An 18,930-nucleotide genomic window follows, 5' to 3' on the forward strand; every position below is an offset into this window, starting at 1 on the left:
AATAAATGGAGAAATGTTTGAAGTAGTTAAAGACTTCATATTAGTTGTTTCTACAATCAACACCAATGGAAGCAGCAGTCAAGATATCAGATAACGTATAGCATTGGTCAAATCTGCTTCAAACGCCTCTTTCATGTGCTGAAGAGCAAAGATATATCCTTGAAGACTAAGGTATGCCTACCCTAAGCCATGGTATTTTCAATTGCCTCATATGCATGTGAGAGCTGGACAATGAATAAGTAAGACCAAAGCAGAGTTGATGTTATTGAGCTGTGGTGTTGGCGAAGAATACTGAGAGTACCACGCACTGCTAAAAGAACTAACAAATATGTCCTGAGAAAGTGCAGCCAGAATTCTCCTTCTCAGAAGCGAGAATGGCCAAAGTTGGTCTCACCTACTTTGGTCATTTTGTTGAAAGAACCATTCCTTAGAGAAGGATATTATGGTTGGTAAAATGGAGGGTCAAGGAAAAAGGGGAAGGCCCTCAACAAGATGGATTGACATAGTGGGTGCAACAATGGGCCCTGGTATAGCAGGGATTGTGAGGCTGGCACAGGACCAGGCAATGTTTTGTGCTGTGGTATATTGGGTCGCTATTGACTATTGATGGCACTTAACACAACATAGCTACATAAAAGAATTAAGAAGAAAAAATCTTCAAGTATAATTATGGTTCATAGCAAGTTCAAAAGCAGTGTTTTTTTTTCTTTGTTTTGCGTTATGTATTCCATACACCCACCCACCCACCCTTTTTTTCTTTAGGAAATGTGAATTGAGCACCTGCTGTAGAGATAAACAAAACTGACATGGTTCCTTTCCTTATGGAGCTTATACTCTCTAGTCTGAAGAAAGGATTAAGCCAGTAAACACATAAATAAATAATCAATAATAAAGTGGGATAAGTTATGAAGACAAAGTACAAGGACTGTTTGTAGCATATATTGGTGGCAGTGGTTATAGAGGTACCATTCTTTACTACATCTTTCTAAATAAGACCAGGCTTCTGTTTGCAGTTACCAGCTTTGAATATGTGACCTGGACAAGCTTAGTTAATTTTGTAGTCTTGATGTGGTTTTACTGATACTGTTATGAAAATCCTTCCATTTATCTTAAGTTCGTTTTTATTGTGCACTCAAGTGGAGTTCTATGGAGAGAGCAATACCTCTGCCTCATTAAAAAGTATTCTCTCTGGAGGAGCATATCTAATCCAGATGACACTGAATCCTTTCCAAATGATTGATTAGGTTCATTCAAATATTTTCTCACTGACCAAATTCCCATCCACAGGCCTGTAGAAAATTTTCGCAACAGAGGTAAGATAAAAGCAAGACAATTAGTCCACTCTTTGGTTACTAGCACAAGAATCAAATGAGAAAACAGGTGATTCTGTCAAGGTACACAAAGTCTTCCAGACTTGCAAAAAAAAATACTAAAAAGGTCACTTATTGGTCTGATATGATTGAGTCCTACACAGCATATTTTAAGAGGTGAAAGACGGATGTTCAATTAGTACTGAGTAGCATAAATTATTCAGACCTAACTGTTTAGAACCAATTGTTTAACTCCCCCATTTTGAACCTGAAATTGTTTTGGCCTCCCCGCCAACACCTCCTGCATCTTTTCATTGTTTTTCTCCTCATTTGATCTCTTTTCCATTTAATCTTCTCTTGCTGCTACATTTCTCTACGGCTTTCTGACTACTTCCCAATCTCTTCATGTCCTGAGTAACATTCTATCTCATGGTTTCAAAATAATAAGCTCATGCCATTTTTATTGGATTAGCTAGTAAATAAATACAAGATGTCATTATTTGTAATTAATATTATTAGAAAAAAAAATCAGAATAATATATAACTGATAACAGCTAGAAATATACACCTAAATAATTTTAAAACAAATGGGACCATTAACACATAATAAAAATATTAAAAAAAATCAAACTTTAGAAAAATTAATTTAGCAAAAATAATGCTCATAAAAGATGATCCACACTATTTTCCATTAAAATCTGCTAAAATTGTTATGGACAAAAAACTGATCAATAAGTCAAGCTTTCATTGTAAAATTTAAATGGAAAATAATTGATTTTGAAGACAATGATTTAAATAATATGAAAATAAAAATGAAAAGGGTGAAAAATTATTTAGCTGGATCTCATAGGAAAAATGTTCAATGAATTCAATTGGCTGAAAGGTATATGCTCCCTAAAATCCTTTCTCAATAGAATTTAATCAATGCTGACAAAATTCTAATTTGAATATTTTACTCAAAAAGGAGGGGTCATGAGGAGGATGGTCCAAGATGGCAGCTTAGTCCACACATTATGTCATCCCCCAATAGCAAAGAACAAAAAAAGAAAAAAAATTAAACAGATAGAGATGCCAATCAGGAAACCAGAACAGCATATGGAAGGTTGAAGAATTAGATTGAGCACTAAAGGCTAAAGGGAAGGAGAATCCAAATGAAAACAGTGAATAAGGAGAATTATGAACTGTAGGTACTCTTACAGCCAGCACAGTGCAGTGGCCGTCTTGTGACAAAGTGTTCCAGGTGAGGAGCACAGAAAGATAACTTCATGGAATTCCCAATAGGAGATAGGAATAACCTGTAGACAAATTTGGAGTGGAGCAAGGGGAACAGAACATGAACTCCATGTAGGGAGGGAATATGCAGGAAGGCAGAAGGAGAGCTCTAGGGAAACAGAAAACCATAGAGTAGGGAGGGAGCCAGAAAACAGGGACAGAACTACACACTAGTTGCAATCTCTGATCATTTTGGTGTGTGTTTGGGGGGGCTGCTGCTACTGACAGAGTGGAAGACCCTTGGAATGGCAGCTAGAGATTCTCCACCTGACAAGAGTCTGGACAGCTCCTTCTTCACATTTGGTTTGGGCAGGACATGGACTGCTGACTGCATTTTGTGGAGAATGCCACAGTGCTTACACCAGAAAACTGGGGGAACATGCATCCCTCTCTTCCCCCCATTCCTTCCTGGGGACCAGAGGTGAGCCTCCCTGCACCTTCCTCAGTCAGGCATTCCACAGCATGCACTCCCATGCTGTTAAAACTGCAATTGGAGGCTTGTGCCCACTTTGACCATCTGCACACCACCATGCCCCAGCAATTGGTGGCATACTTTCCAACTGCTAGACTGGAGACCAGAAGCATGAGATCCTCCCCCACCCAGTCAGTCTCTCTACCCATTGGTCAGTAATGTGAGTTCCCATGCCACCATCCAGTGACTGGTGACCTGTGTACACTCTCCCCAATCACCTGGCAACCAATAGTATACACATACAACATCCAGCCCAGAAACCAGAAGGAACACTCTTACACTTATGTCCCAGTGACCAGCTGGACAGGCACATCACTTCATTAGCAATGCCAATCACATCCTGACAGGTGTCATCTGCACCTCTGTTAAACAACAAGCAAGAGATACTAGTGCCCTTATCTGGCTGCTGGCTATAGTTTCACACATCTCATACCAAAACACTTCCTGTAGTTCATCTGCACTTAAACTGAAACCTCTTGATACCTCACTACCTATTAGATGACAATTTATGTATGCACAGAGGGCCTAGCTTGTCCATTTGTATAGCACTTCCTCTCAGCAAATACAGAGATTTCCTACCCTGATCTCCAGAGAATACACTAACTGCTGGCAGCAAACCAGAAGGGCTCCATGGTCCCCTATGGATGGTGGAGGGCCCTGACCACACAAAAATTATCACCCAATATCAGAGAAAGAACTTGCTCCTACATATCCACTCAATCTGGTAAGTGAAGACATAAAAGCAAAACCACAGAGAACTCACACACATAGGTGACCCACCATATCTACTAGTTAGAGGAAATCATATCCAGTAATAGACAATATCGAGCAATAGACAAAGTCACATGTTGAACAGAATCACAAAACAAATAAAATAATATAAAGGAAGAAAGACATCTTAAAAGTAAAGAAAAGAAACAAAGTTCCAGATACAACAAAACAAAACAAAAATCAGTACAGTCATACACTCAATAAATAAACATACAAATAAATTAATTAACACTTTAATTCCTCTGAGACAGCAGACAATAAAAAACTGAATGGAAAAATTGGATAAGATCTATCAATCAAGTGAACCAATTAAAGGTACAGAAATTTTCATGGGGGAAGAAATGGTAATAGAACTACCTGATAAGGAATCCAAAAGACTTATATATAGGATCCCAAAAAAGATAAAGGAAAACACAAACAAAATTCTAGAAGAATTCAGGAAAACAGTAGAAGAAGAAAATGGCACATTACACATACAATTAGAATCATACAGAAACAACAACTAGAAATCCAGAAGATTAACAATAAAATATTAGAAATAGATAACTCAATGGAAGAACATAGAAGTAGATTTAATCAATGGAAGAATCAGAAAAAATAGAGGAAAAATTCTTTGATACATATAGGTTTGTTGAACATTCAGAATAAAAGAATGAAGGAAAATGAAGAAATACTAAGAATTATGTGTGACTCTATCTAGGAAGAATTTATACAAAATTGGAATTCTAGAAGATAAGGAGAGAAAGAGAATATTTGAAGATTTATTGACAGAAATTTCCCTAATATCCTGAAAAATGAGAAATATTCCACCAGGAAACACAACAAACTTCATACAGGATAGACTCCAAAAAAAAGCTGCCAAGACATATCATAATCTAACTTTCCAAAGCCTAAGACAAAGAAAGAATTCTGAGAGCAGCTTGTGAAAAATGATATATCCCCTACAAAGGGGTATGACTAGGTGCTGATTTCGCATCAAAAATCATGCAAGCACAAAGACAGATGGATGACATTTATAAAATCCTAAAGGAACAAGGGGATACTGTATGGTTTGAAATCAGGAAGGGTGTGGGTCAATGTTGTATCCTTTCACCATATTTATTCATTCTGTATGTTGATTAAATAATCTGGTAAACTGGACTATAAAAAGAAGAATGCAGCAACAGATTTGCACGAAGATTCATTAACAACCTGAGATATGCTGACGACACAACCTTGCTTGCTGAGAGTGAAAATGACTTGAAGCACTTACTGATGAAGATTAAAGATTACAGTCCACTGTATGGATTACACCTCAACATAAAGAAAATGAAGATATTCACAACTGGACCAATAAGCAGAATCACAACAAATGGAAAAAAGATTGAAGTTGTCAAAGATTTCATATTACTGGATCCACAATCAATACCAATGGAAGGAGCAGTCGAGAAACAAGGTAACGTATTGCATTGGGTATATCTGCTGCAAAACCAAACCAAAATCAAACTCACTGCTGTTGAGTCTATTCAACTCATAGTGACCCCTTCTTGGGTTTCCAAGACAGTATCACTATGGAAGTAGATTGTCTAAACTTCCTTCTGAGGACTGGCTAGTGGGTTTGAACTTCTGGTTAGCAATCAAATGCCTTAGATATTAAAGACCTCTAAAAAGTGCTGAACAGCAATGACATCTCTTTGAAGACTAAGGTGTTCCTAACACAAGCTATAGTATTTTCAATCACCTCATATGCATGTGAAAGCTGGACAATAAATAAGGAAGAACAAAGAAGAGTTGATGCTTTTAAGTTGTGGTGTTGGTGAAGAATACTGAAAGTACAATAGAATGCCAAAAGAATGAACAATCTGCCCTGGAAGAAGTGCAGCCAGAATCTCCTTGGAAATGAGAATAGACAGACTCCATCTCACCCACTTTGGTCATGCTTTCAGGAGAGACCATTCCTGGGAGATGGCTATCATGCTTGATAAAGTGGAGGGTCAGTGAAAAAGGTGAAGAGACTCAACGAGACGGATTGACACAGTAGCTGCAACAAAGGGTTTAAGTATAAGGATTATGAGCATGGTGTATAACTGGGCAGTGTTTCATTCTGTTATACATAGGGTTGCTATGAGTCAGAGCTGACTCGGTGGTACCTGACAACAACAAGAATGATAAATGCTATGTTGTTGTTGTTGTTGTTATGTGTTGTCGAGTCGGCCCCGACTCATAGCTACCCCTCCTTGGGTTTCCGAGGCAGTATCACTACGGAAGCATGATTGCCCAACCTTCCTTCCAAGGAGTGGCTGGTGGATTTGAACTGCCAGCCGTCTGGTTAGAAGGCAAGTGTCTTAGCCACTATGCTACCAGAGCTCCCATAAATGCTATAACACATAAAACATACAATTCTGCAACAACTGTAATAACAATGAAAAATTTGTGAATAGTTACATAGGTAGATAAGTATGTAATAGTGATGTGGGAGGACATATGGGAGTACATGCACATGCACACAGAGGTATATATGTGGGCATATTGTATATACATGTTTGTATGTGCTGCATAGGAGCTCTGGTAGCATAGTGCCTAAGGCACTTGACTGCTAACCAGAAGACTGGCGGTTCAAACCCACCAGCCACTCCTCGGAAGGAAGGTTGGGCAATCCTACTTCTGTAGTGATACTGCCTCGGAAACCCAAGGAGGGGTCGCTATGAGTCGCGGCCGACTCCACGGCACATAACAACAACAACAACAAAATGTGCTGCATATATATTCATGTATGCAATAGAGCACTTAGGATGCACAGTTATGGAAACATCTTAGAAATATCCAAAAGCCACATGGGACTGAATTATTGGGATTGAAAGGTAAGGAATATAGTCTTAGGGGACATCTAGGTCAATAGTACAACATAGTTTATTAAGATAACATTTTACATCCTAGTTTGGTGAATAGCATCTGAGGTTGTAAAATTTTGAGTGGCTATCTGACAGATAACTATTGGCTTCTTCCTGTCTGGAGCAAAGGAAAGGAAAGGAAACAAAAGACTCAAAGAAGCAATCAATCCACAGGACTAATGACCCACAGGAACTATAGCCTCCTTTAGCCTGAGACCACTAGAACTAGATGTTGTCTGGCTACCACTAATGACGACTCAGATCAGAGACACAATAGAATGTTCAGTCAGAATGGGAGAAAATGTAGAATAAAATTCAAATTAATAACAAAAACTAGACTTACTGGACTGAGAAGAGACTGGAGGAACCCTGAAGACTATCACTTTAAGACATCTTTTAACCTAGAACTGAAACCACTCCTGGAGGTCCTTTTTCAGGCAAATAATAGATTGGCCTATAAAATAAATAATAACACCTTTTAGGAATGTACTCCTTAGAAAAATCACCTATAGAAGATCAAACAGGCAACATTTGCCTAAAAGCAAAGATGGGAAGGTAAGGAGGGCCAGGGAAATTGGAGGGATAGAAACTTGGAAAGGAGGGGGGGAATGGCGGGAGAGCTGACATTGTGAGGATAGCAACCTATGCCATGGAACTATCTGTGTATAAATTTTTGAATGGCAAATGAATTTGCTGTTTAAACTTTTACCTAAAACACAATTAAAAAAAAAAAAAAAAAAAAGTCGAGTGTCAATGTCTTTAGGATCAAAGTGGTCAAGTGAACATGATAAAGTGAAATGTCCTCTCAATTCCAAGAATTGACCTGTAGGGGAGGTGAACAGTTTTTTAGGTAGAAGTAAGATTTTTAACCCTAAGATGCTAAAGAAAACAAAATGATTTAACAGAGAAGAGGAAATGGTGCCATAAGAAAGATAAATTTGGACAGTTAGGAGAGCTTGAATTTTCTTGAGCAAAACACATAAGACTAGTTATGGAAACAACTGAATAATTTTATCTACCGTCCTCCTCGTCTGAGAATATTTCTCTTCTCCGTCTATACACAGGGCCATCTGTCTTATTCACCATTGTATGCCCAACATCAACATTGTTTCTAGCACATAGTAGATGCTGGACATATACTGACTGACTGAATGAATTATAAGCATTCTGCTCAAAAGTGTTTTAAAGATGAAAACCAGTCCCCCACCTTTGAAAATATGTGTTATCTGCATTTAATTCCTGGTGATACTGCTAGTTAGAACTACATGACTTTGGACAAGTCATTTAACCCCCTCAGTCCCAGTTTTTTTTTTTTTTTTTTTAACCATAAAATGAGTGTAATGATAATGAAAACCCTATAGGACTAATTGAAGGATTAAATGAGGTAATCCATATCAAATACTGGGTAAAATATCTGGCATTTAGTAAGAACTCCACCAATGTTATCTATTAATGTTATTATCAGAACCATTATCATCTTTGAATAAAACTGACCAGAAAGGTCAAATAAGCAGGCTTCTATTTATAAGAAAGGGAGTTTTGGCGGCATAGTGCCTAAGGCATTTGACTGCTAACCAGAAGGCTAGTGTTTCAAATCCACCAACCACTCCTCAGAAGGAAGGTTGGGCAATCTTCTTCCATAGTGATACCACCTCAGAAACCCAAGGAGGGGTTGCTATGAGTCAGATCTCACTCGATGGGCAGTGAGTGAGTGATTATTTATAAGAAAAGGATAATAATAGCACCTAAAGGAACATTTTTCACTTGGCATAACAAATAATTATTTACTAAGAGTAAAGTAGTGGTATCCTGAGAATATTAGGAGTCACTAGAGATTCTGCCAAAACTCTAAACTTTTGACAGCAATCTCTACATGACTAACTGGTAATCACTGATTTTTAACACTAACAAGTGAATTTATGATAATCTTGAGAAACTATAAATTCTGAAGTGCCTGTGAAACACCAGTATAGTAATACAGTTAATAGGCTTTAATGTGTTCTAATTATTTGAAAAATTGTCATCATTTTCATGTGATTGAAGACACAGTGAGCAGAACACGTTTCTAAGGATCAGTCCTTGGTTCAAGTGCTAGCCTTTCCAGTTACTAGTAGGAACTTTGGGCAAATCATGTAATTTCTTTGAAAGTCTTAGTTAACCTGCAAAATAGAGAAAGCAATTCCTGTCTCAGGAAACTCCTTGGGATTTTACGATATTCAGATTGTTATGCATAGTGGGTGAGAACTGGAAAGATCTCATACACCATTTTATACATGAAGAAAATTCTTTCCAACAAGGTGATATAACATCAAAAACAATAGTGCTAATTTTTGAGAAACCGAATCAGGTAAAAATACTTTCTAAACTGTGAAACCCCAACAAACTGTTACTACCTCAAGTAATTCTTAACTAAACTAAGTATAGAACGAAGTAAAACATCCTTTCCCTTACCTTTTTGGGGAAAGAGAAGAGTTTTGTTTCTGAGTAGGAGGCGTTTCATTATTCTTGCTTTGCAACTATGCTAATTTATGACAAATAGGGTCTTCTCAATAATATTATATAATAATAATAATATTAAAGACTATGTACCTAGAAGGAGCTCTGGTGGCTCAGTGCCTAAGGCATTTGACTGCTAATGAGAAGGTTGGCAGTTCAAACCCACCAGCCATTCCACAGAAGGAAAACTGGACAATCTACTTCCTTAAAGATTTACCACCTCATGAATAGACAGGGAGAACAATGTGGAACAAAACTCAATCATTTGAAAAAAAAAAAAAGCAGGGAACAGGTTTGCTGGCCCAATGAAGCCTGATGGAACCACTGAGATTATGGCCCCTAGCTGCCCTTCAGGTCTGTAATTGAACCCACACCTGTAGCTTCCAGCCAAACAATAAACAGGCATATTAGTTGAGAATTTACCTGAGGTAGATACACTCCTTGGTGAGAACAAGTAAGAGAGAAACAAGGGCTGCTCAGGCACAGGGAGACAGCTCAGGGGGTAGGAGTGCATGGAGGGATGAACACAGCAAAGAGGTAGCTATCAGGAGGAAGTGGGAGAGGAGATGTTGCATTGTGCTAAATTGTGGTCAATAGTCATGAGACAAAGTGTATGTGATCTGCTGTATGGAAAGTGTATTTGCTCTGTAAATTTTCACCCAAATCACAAAAATAAATAAATAGATAGATAGATAGATAGATAAAGAGATCCATCAGTCATATACAAAGTTAAAAAAAAAAAAAAGATTTACCACCTCAGAAACCCAAGGAGGGGTTGCTGTGAGTTGAAATTGACTCAATGGCAGTGAGTTTGGTTTGGTTTGACAACTAGAGAACAAAATGAGTAGAGAGAATGATGACAAAATGTTAATACTGAGGATGGTAATAATGTCAAGGAGTAAATTAGATACTTGATATACATTATTGTGTTTAATTCTCACCACAATACTCAGAGGTATCATCATTTTATAGTGAGGACACAGGTTCCCATCTTGTCCAAGTTGATACAGCTAGAAAGCGGTAGAACCATTGTTCTAAGCTCCTGTTTTGGTCTGGCACCATATCTGCCCAATTTCCTTTATACAGACTACCTTGTGGAATATTCATGCAGCTCTGATCCTCTGAAGACAGCCTTTACTTAGTCATTCCTCCTCTAGGTCCAATGTAGGCGAGCAAGACTGTGATCACAGCTACTGCCTCTTGCTCTCACTCTTTTCATTTTCTTCAGATTCTAACAAAAAGAAATGGAGTAAGCCCCTTAAAATAAACTCAGTAGAGAGAGTGTGCTGGGGGCTATTGGTCAGAACTGAGTATAGTTAGTCTGCAGAAGGTCCCTGGTCTAGCTGAGTATAGTTAGTCTGCCCTAGTTCCCAGACCTCCCCTCAATGTGCATGAAGATAGATGGAGGAAACTTGCTCATAAAATGTCTTACCTGCTCCAAGTCACTCCCTGCCCTACAGCCTGATGCCCACATATATTGAAAGGGCATCAAACTCCACTTTAAGGGCTTGCCAGACATAAGTATTTAGAATGTCAACAGATTTCTCTGGAAATGGATTGTGTATGTTTTGTGGTTCTGTCACCTTGATACTTAGGAGACTGTGATTTCCCCAAAAAACGATGTGATGATACAGTCCCCCCTCAGGAGTCTGCTCACTAGAGGATTGCAAAGCAAACTTCTCTTCTGACAACGCCAAGTAGACTTGTACATTCTCAGCATACGCTGTACTGCCCAGTCCATGGAACATCAACAAGTGCCTGCTTTTCCCAACTCTTTCTCTCCTTTATTCCTTTATTGTACAGGTGTTCTATTTTGGCACTGAAATGCTTACCAGTCCCTAACAAAAACAAATTCTGAGGTAAAAAGAAAACAGGAAGAAAATCAAAGAGGTCCTTATTTAAATGTCCAATTGCTGGATTGGAAAAGATAAAAAATGGCATTATGGGCATCTTGCCCACTGCAATACTTTGACTGGTAGGGGTAAAAAGTAAAGTCCAAATGATAATGCTTTGTTTCCTGCTTTTTTCACACAGAGACTGCTTTTCCAAGTTAAGAAAATGTTGACCAAAGAAAATAAAGGGAAAGTCTGCTTCATTCTTTACCAACACAAAATCACAAAATGTATAGCATTGTTCTAATTGAAGCAATATGCTTCCAAGGGTGGAGCAGTGTGGTAATAAAGCAACCTATTTTTGTGACTTGGCTTTACCTTTGGGCCTTCTCACATAACCTAGGTGGACAGTTGCAACACAGCAAAGAACACTATAGCCTCATTGTTATGCTCCCCCTTTTTGTACTTTGAGTTTAATCAACACAATGCCACTGTGTCTTTCAGGTGACAGTAAAATTATTGTTCAATGGACATAATGGTTGTAAAGAGAGTTAAAGTATGGCTTGGAAAAGTAAGCTTTACTATAGACTGAATATAGACTGGTATTTTAAGATTCATTCCAGAAAATAAAGAAATTGGCGGGGAGAAAATAGGTCAGTCCTTGGAGTTTATTAAATTAAACAGAGCTTAGGGTGAGGGATTTGGAGGAGCCAGAGGCATAAACTGAAATTACTGACCAGTTGCCCTGTGTTGTAGGGAGGGGATATAAATTCACGGTACTAGTTATTACTGATTGCTTCCTAAGTTCTCAGGATTGAGCGTTGCAGAAGCTAAACAGACATTTTCTCCAAGAATTCTAAACCCACAGTAGCTTTCTCAATTCTATGCCATTAATATTTGCTTAGCTCTCAGGGATGCCCGCCACTCTCCTCAGGACCCACAAATTGGCATGTTGTCCCTTCCACCATATTCTATTGGTCAAACAAGCATAGTGCCTATCAAGATTCAGGGGAGGAACAGAGTTCCCCACCTTTCACTAAAAAGGAATGTCAAAGACTTCTCCAAGTTGTATGTGCCTTCAAGTTGATTAGGACTCATGATGATGCTATAGCAAATAATGAAAAAACAACAAAGCACTGAGAGAAAAAAGTTGTCATCCTGTAATTCTATACCTAATTGCCTTCTCATAGCAACCTTGTTGCGGGTGGAGATAGCTGTGTAAGATTATGCTTTGAACACTATGGAGAAAGTTTCTCTCCCAGAAAACCTTCTTTTAAAGATTTTTGAGGAATCATATATTGCTTTTCTTTTTCTTTTTGTTTCTAATATGCTTAAGAAAAATTTAACAAATACCCACTATGTGCCTACCACTGTTCATAACTAGGAATATAAAGATGAAAACAACCTCTTCTCTTCTGGACTCCTTAATTTCTTAGAGTCTCCCCTAAATGCTGTCTTAATCTTAAGTACAGTTCAGCTGAAACATTTTATTCCTCTTGGATTCCCTTTATATGGACTCTGAGAGAAATTTCTGTCTGGTATGGAAACCAAGAACAGCTATACTTCTGAACAACTGACTTGCATTAATATTATGGACACTGAACCATGTAACCAACAAGGTTCCCCCTACCCATGACTATCAGAGACAAATGTAGGTCCACCAGAGTCAGAGAAAAGATTTTTAAGGTTTGAGTTTTCTGAACTTTATGCCAGGCATCATTTTATTCCCCTTTATTTTCTTTCTTACCTTTCTTTCTCTACTTTTAAAAATGCTTATTTGCTATTATATCTTATGTGTCCATATACGCTGCATTAAAATAATTTCTAGAAAATAAAGATGTCTAAATAAACAAACAATTTTTCAAGAGGCTTTCTTTGGAAGGAATTATTTATCTTTGGAGGGTGGAAGCAGAAATAACCAAGTGACAAGGAGAATAAGCAGATCTGACTCTCAGCAGCTGTCCACGAAGACACGGAGCAACAGATGTCAGGAAACCATGAAGTAGCCACATTGTCTTATCATGCACAGTGGAATCAGGGTCCATTTGGGGGAAGCATTTTGATATTTTCCAGATTTTAAACTAACAGTGATTAAGCAATCTTTACTTATAAACCTTAACTTCTCAGTATGCGCTCTATCAAGATATGTTTGTTCATTGACTTCTTCCAGCTTCTTTATGGATAGGAAAATTAGCACAGAAGGTATAACTAAGCTTTAAAAACATAAAAAGTATCATTTTTTGTATCTACAGATTAAACTGAATTTTTGGAGTTTTTTTCATTTATTACTTTATTTTCTTAGTGGATTATAGAAATCCAGAAAATAAAAGTGCAAAAACTAATTTTAAAATAAGATTCACAATAAATTAGCAATTATTACTAAAAACTGAGCAATGAAAACATTTTAAAAATATTCATTCATTCATTGAATATTTATTGAGCATCTACCTGTGCTAGGCCCTAGGCTTAAAGTATAAAGCAAAGTATGTGTTTATTCCTGCTTTCATGGATTATATTCTTATGGGAAAGAAAAACATTAAACAAATATTTTTACTAGTATGTATAACTTCAAAACATGATCAAAGTATTATGAAGATAAAAAGCTACTGTTCCATATATCTATTTATATCTAAGAAATCACCCCGAAATCTAGTCATGTAAGAGAACAACTAGAGATTGCCCAGTCTTCCTTCCGAGGAGTGGTTTGCAGTCAAATGCCTTAGGCACTACACCACCAGAGCTCCTTTAAGGCAACAAACACTCTGTTATGCTATAATTTTGTGAGTCAAGAACTTGCACAAAGCACAGAGCTCCATGACGACTCATGCCTCAGTTTAGTAATTTGAAGAGGAGAAGACTGAGATAATGAGAATGGGGCTATATGTCTGCGGCCTTGATTCTTCTCTATGCCACATCCATATTGTTGTTATGTTCCGTGGAGTCGGTCCTGACTCATAGTGATCCCTTCTTGGGTTTCCAAGGCAGTATCACTACGGAAGTAGATTGTCTGACCTTACTTCTGAGGAGTGGCTGGTGGGTTTGAACCAGCCAGCCTTCTGGTTAGCAGTCAAGTGCCTCAGGCACTATGCTATCAGGGCTCCTATGCCACATCCATAGAGGGTGAAATGTCCAAGATGATGTATTCATTTCTATGATGATGTGTTTATTCCCATGCCTGTCGCCTTGCCTGAGATCGTTAGTTCTATGCAGACTTTCCCTGTGGCTCACATTAGTTCCTTAGCTGCACAGCAATATGAGGTAATCAAACTTTTTAAATGGCAGCTGGTTTCCCTAAGAATGAGAATCCCAAGAGGAAAAGTACAGAAACTCCCAATCTCTCAAGGCCCGGGCCCATAAACTGGCATGTTGTCACTTCCACCATTTTCTATTGGTCAAACAGTTATAGTGCCCATCAAAATTCAAGGGAAAGTACAGAGTTCCCCAGCTTTAGCTAAAAAGGAATATCAGACTTCTCCAAGTTGTGGGTGCCTTCATGTTGATTAGGACTCATAATGACTCTATAGCAAATAATGAAAAAATAACAAAGCACTGAGAGAAAGAATGTTTCCATCCTGTAATTCTATACTCATTTAAAATATTAATCTAGAGTAAAGGCTAAAATGAAACAGCTTCAGGCAAATACTAAGAGTATACAATTAGAACTACTAAAGAATATTCATCTGAAACAAAAAAATTGAAAGTATAAAGTGTAAAAACAAATTATGAGGAAAAATATGAATAAATAATTAACCATTGACTATATAAATCAATATCAATAAAAATGATTCATTGAGAATTTTATGAAAATAAGGTGAAACTAAGAACAACACAATGTTCAAGAAAAGAAAATATAATCAAGTCTTTAAGAAGTTAAAATCTTTGCAGAAAGAGAGTGAAAATGATTTTAATTTTTTTATAAGTATGTTAAGTGAAAAATTCCAGTTAAAATTTTAAAGTGGGCACAAAAATAACAAAATTCAATGCATAATTTCTAATATAATATAGAGTTTTTGTCAGGTCCCATCCAGTCGACTCTGACTCATGGTAACGTACAACAGAATTAAACACTACCCAGTTGTGCGCCATCCTCACAATCCTTGCTATACTTTGAGGCCATCTTTGCAACCACTGTGTCAACTCATCTTGTTGGGTGTCTTCCCCATTTTCACTGACTCCCTGCTATACCAAGCAGGATATCCTTTTCCAGGGAGTGATCTCTTCTGACAACATGACCAAAATAGTGGGATGAAGTCTGGCCATTCTCGCTTCCAAGGAACATTCTGGCTGCTCAGGACAAAATAATTCCTTCTTCTGGCAATCCATGGTATTTTCATTCCATGATATTTTTCACCAACACCACAATTCAAAGGTATCAACTCTTCTTTGATCTTTCTTATTCATTGCCCACCTTTCATGTGCATATGAAGATACTGAAAATACCATGGCTTGGTTAGGCTCACCTTAGTCTTCAAAGTGACATCTTTTCTTCTTAACATTTTAAAGAGGTGTTTTGGAACAGATTTGCCCAGTACAATACAATGTCTGATTTCTTGACTGCTGCTTCCATGAGAGTTGATTGTGGTGCCAAGTAAAATGAAATCCCTGACCACATATATCTTTTCTCTATTAATAATGATGTTTCTTATTGGTCCAGTTGTGAAGATTTTTGTTTCCTTTATGTTGAGGTGTAATCTGTACTGAAGACTGTAGTCTTTGATTTTCCTCAGTAAGTATTTCAAGTCATCTTCATGTTCAGCAAGCAAGGTTGTGTCATCTGCATATCTCAAGTTGTTAATGAGTCGTCCTCCAATCCTGATGCCATGTTCTTCTTCATGTACTCCAGCTTCTTGGATTATTTGCTCTGCATACAGATTAAATAAGTATGGTGAAAGGGTATAATCTGATGCACAACCTTATTGATTTTCTGGTATTCTTTGCTTTCAGCCAAGATTTATCTGACATCAGCAATGATAGTCTTCATTTCTCATCCTCTTCTGATTCCAGCTTGAAATTCTGGAAGATCCCTATCAATGTACTGCTGCAACCATTTTTTAATTATTTTCAGCAAGATTTTACTTGCATGCAATATTAATTAATATAATATTTTTTTATATATAATTTCCACATTCTGTTGCATCACTTTCTTTTGGAATGGACACAAATATGGATCTCATCCATTCAGTTGGCCAGGTAGCTGTCTTCTAAATTTCTTGCCATAGATGAGCAAGTACCTCTGGTGCTGCATCTTTGTTGAAACATCTCAATAGGTATTCCATCAGTTCCTGGAGCCTTGTTTTTCACCAATTCCTTCAGTGCAGCTTGGATTTCTTCTTTCAATTGCATTGGTTCTTGATTATATGTTACCTCCTGAAATAGCTGAACATCAATTCTGTTCTTTTTGGTGCTGTGACGCTTTGTATTCCTTCCATTTGCTTTTGATACTTCCTGTACCATTCAATATTTGAATATAGTAGTATTATCCAGTCTTCCCTATAGGTTTATGTACATTATCCTATTACAAACAGCATTGCACTTCAGGATAGGTCTTGAAACTTTCTTTGTGACAATGAATGAAATGTCATTTCTCTCCAATTTCACATTCTTGGCATAGCAGATCTTATTATTGTCTGATTCAAAATGGCCAAAACCAGTACATTTCAGTTCACTAGTGCCTAGGATATCAACCTTTATGTGTTCCAATTCATTTCTGACCAACTTGCAAGTTTCCTAGATTCATAGTTCATACATTCCATGTTCTTCTTATATTATTAATGGGTATTTGTAGCAGTGTCTTCCCATTTTAGGCTGTGCCCCACCAGCAAAGAAGATCCCAAAAGCTTTACTCCATCCATGTCATTAAGTCAAATCTGCTTGAAAGAGGCAGCTCTTCCCCAGCAGTATTTTGAGTGTCTTACAACCTGAGGGTCTCATCTTCTGGCATTATAGTACGCAACGTAGTAGTTGGCTATTGATGAAAAGAGGTATTAAAACATGATAAATAACATGATAAAAAAAATAAAAAGAAATCAATAATCATGGTAAATATAACATATACAATTCACCATTTAAAATATAGAAAGGCTTAAACTGAATTTTCAAAATCCAGATATATGGCTATTTATTAAAGATATCTATAAACTTAGTGAAAAATTGAAAATAAAAGGATAAAAAAAAAGATACACTGGGAAAATAATGTGGTAAAAGTATATAATATAAGTACTTTCCAAGCTGACTAAATATATTTTTAGGTAAGAATATACTTTGTACTATAAACATTCATTACATATAATAAAAAGGTAAGTTCACAAGAGGAAGAAGCCATTTTAAATCTATATGATCCAACTCTTATGACCTCAAAGTAGAAAAAGTGAAAATGGCTCGAATTACTATAGAAATTGTATAACATAGTACGAAATAATTGATAAGTGAAATACAAATACATATCATAGTTTTCTTGCTGTGTGACAAATTACCACTGGCTTAGTCACTGAAAACAGCACCTATTTATTATCTCACAGTTTCTGTATTCTCTGCTCAGCCTCTTAAAACTGAATCACAGGCTGGGCTCCTTTCTCATCTGGAGGTTGGAGCCCTCATTCAATCTCATTAGGGTTGTTGGCCAAATTCAGTCCCTGTGGCTATATGACAGTGGCCTCTGTTTTCTTACTTGCCTTGGGCAGAAATTTACTTTCAGCTCCTAGAGATTACTTTCATCTCCTAGCCAGCTCCTTTTTGAATAAACCAGAATCAACTCATTATTAACTGAATTACTGGAGAAAAATCTCCTGGAAGTCCAAGTTCCTCCCACACTCAAGTGAAAGAACTGTGAAACAGGAGTTGGAGATCTTTGGAGCCATCTTAGAATTATAGCTATCACATGAAGTAATTACATAAAAATTTTAATAAGGAGCAAATTGGATTTAATGAGCATTAATAGAACAATGTGTCCAGCACCTATAGATTGATAAATTTTAGCCATTATAAAGACACAAAGCAAAAATAAATAAAACTCCATGAACTGATTCTGACTCACAGCAACTCTATAGGACATAGAAGGACGGCCCCATGGTGCGTCCAAGGCAGAATTTTTTACAGAAGCAGAGTGCCGTGTCTTTCTCCTGGGAAGTGACGGCTTGGTTTAAACCATTAACTTTCCAGTTAGCAGCCCAGTCCTTAACACTCTGCCACCAGAGTTCCCTTCACAAAGAAAATTCTAATAAATATTAAAGAATTTAATCACTACAAAATAATGTTATATAGTCATACTGAATTAAGTAAGAAATTAATATCAGAAGATAACTCCACATATTTAATAATTTAAACAAATCCTTTGAGATAACTCATTTTTTAAAGAGAAAAGTCATGCTTGAAGTTACTTAATATACTTAAAATGGAGTGAAAACTGAAATACTACACAATAAAAGTGGCATGATGCAGATAAAACTGCATTAAAGGAAAATATATAGCATTATCTGTTTATAATATAAAAGAAAAAAACAAGCCTTCTACTTGAAAAAGAAAGAAAAAAAATGACAGAGAAATTCTGAAAATATTAAGTAGTAACAACAGAAAGTAATGAAAATGTTAACATATTGCACAAAAACATTGTTCTACATCTTACTTTGGTGAGTAGCTAGCAACTAAGGCCTTAAAAGCTTGCAAGTGGCCATCTAAGATGCAACAATTGGTCTCCCCTCACCAAGAGCAAAGAAGAATGAAGAAAACCAAAAACCCATGGAAACAATTAGTCCAAGGGACTAGTGGACCATGAAAACCTTAGCTTACATGACCTTGAGACTACAAGAAACAGATGATACCTGGCTACCACTGATAGCTACTGGGAAAGGGATCAAAACAGGAGATCCTGGATAAAGTGGGATAAAAATGTGGAACAAAACTCAAAATCA

Source organism: Orycteropus afer, unplaced genomic scaffold (genome assembly GCF_000298275.1).
Source record: "Orycteropus afer afer isolate SDZICR_OR568_19922 unplaced genomic scaffold, OryAfe1.0 scaffold00046, whole genome shotgun sequence".
NCBI lineage: Eukaryota > Metazoa > Chordata > Mammalia > Tubulidentata > Orycteropodidae > Orycteropus > Orycteropus afer.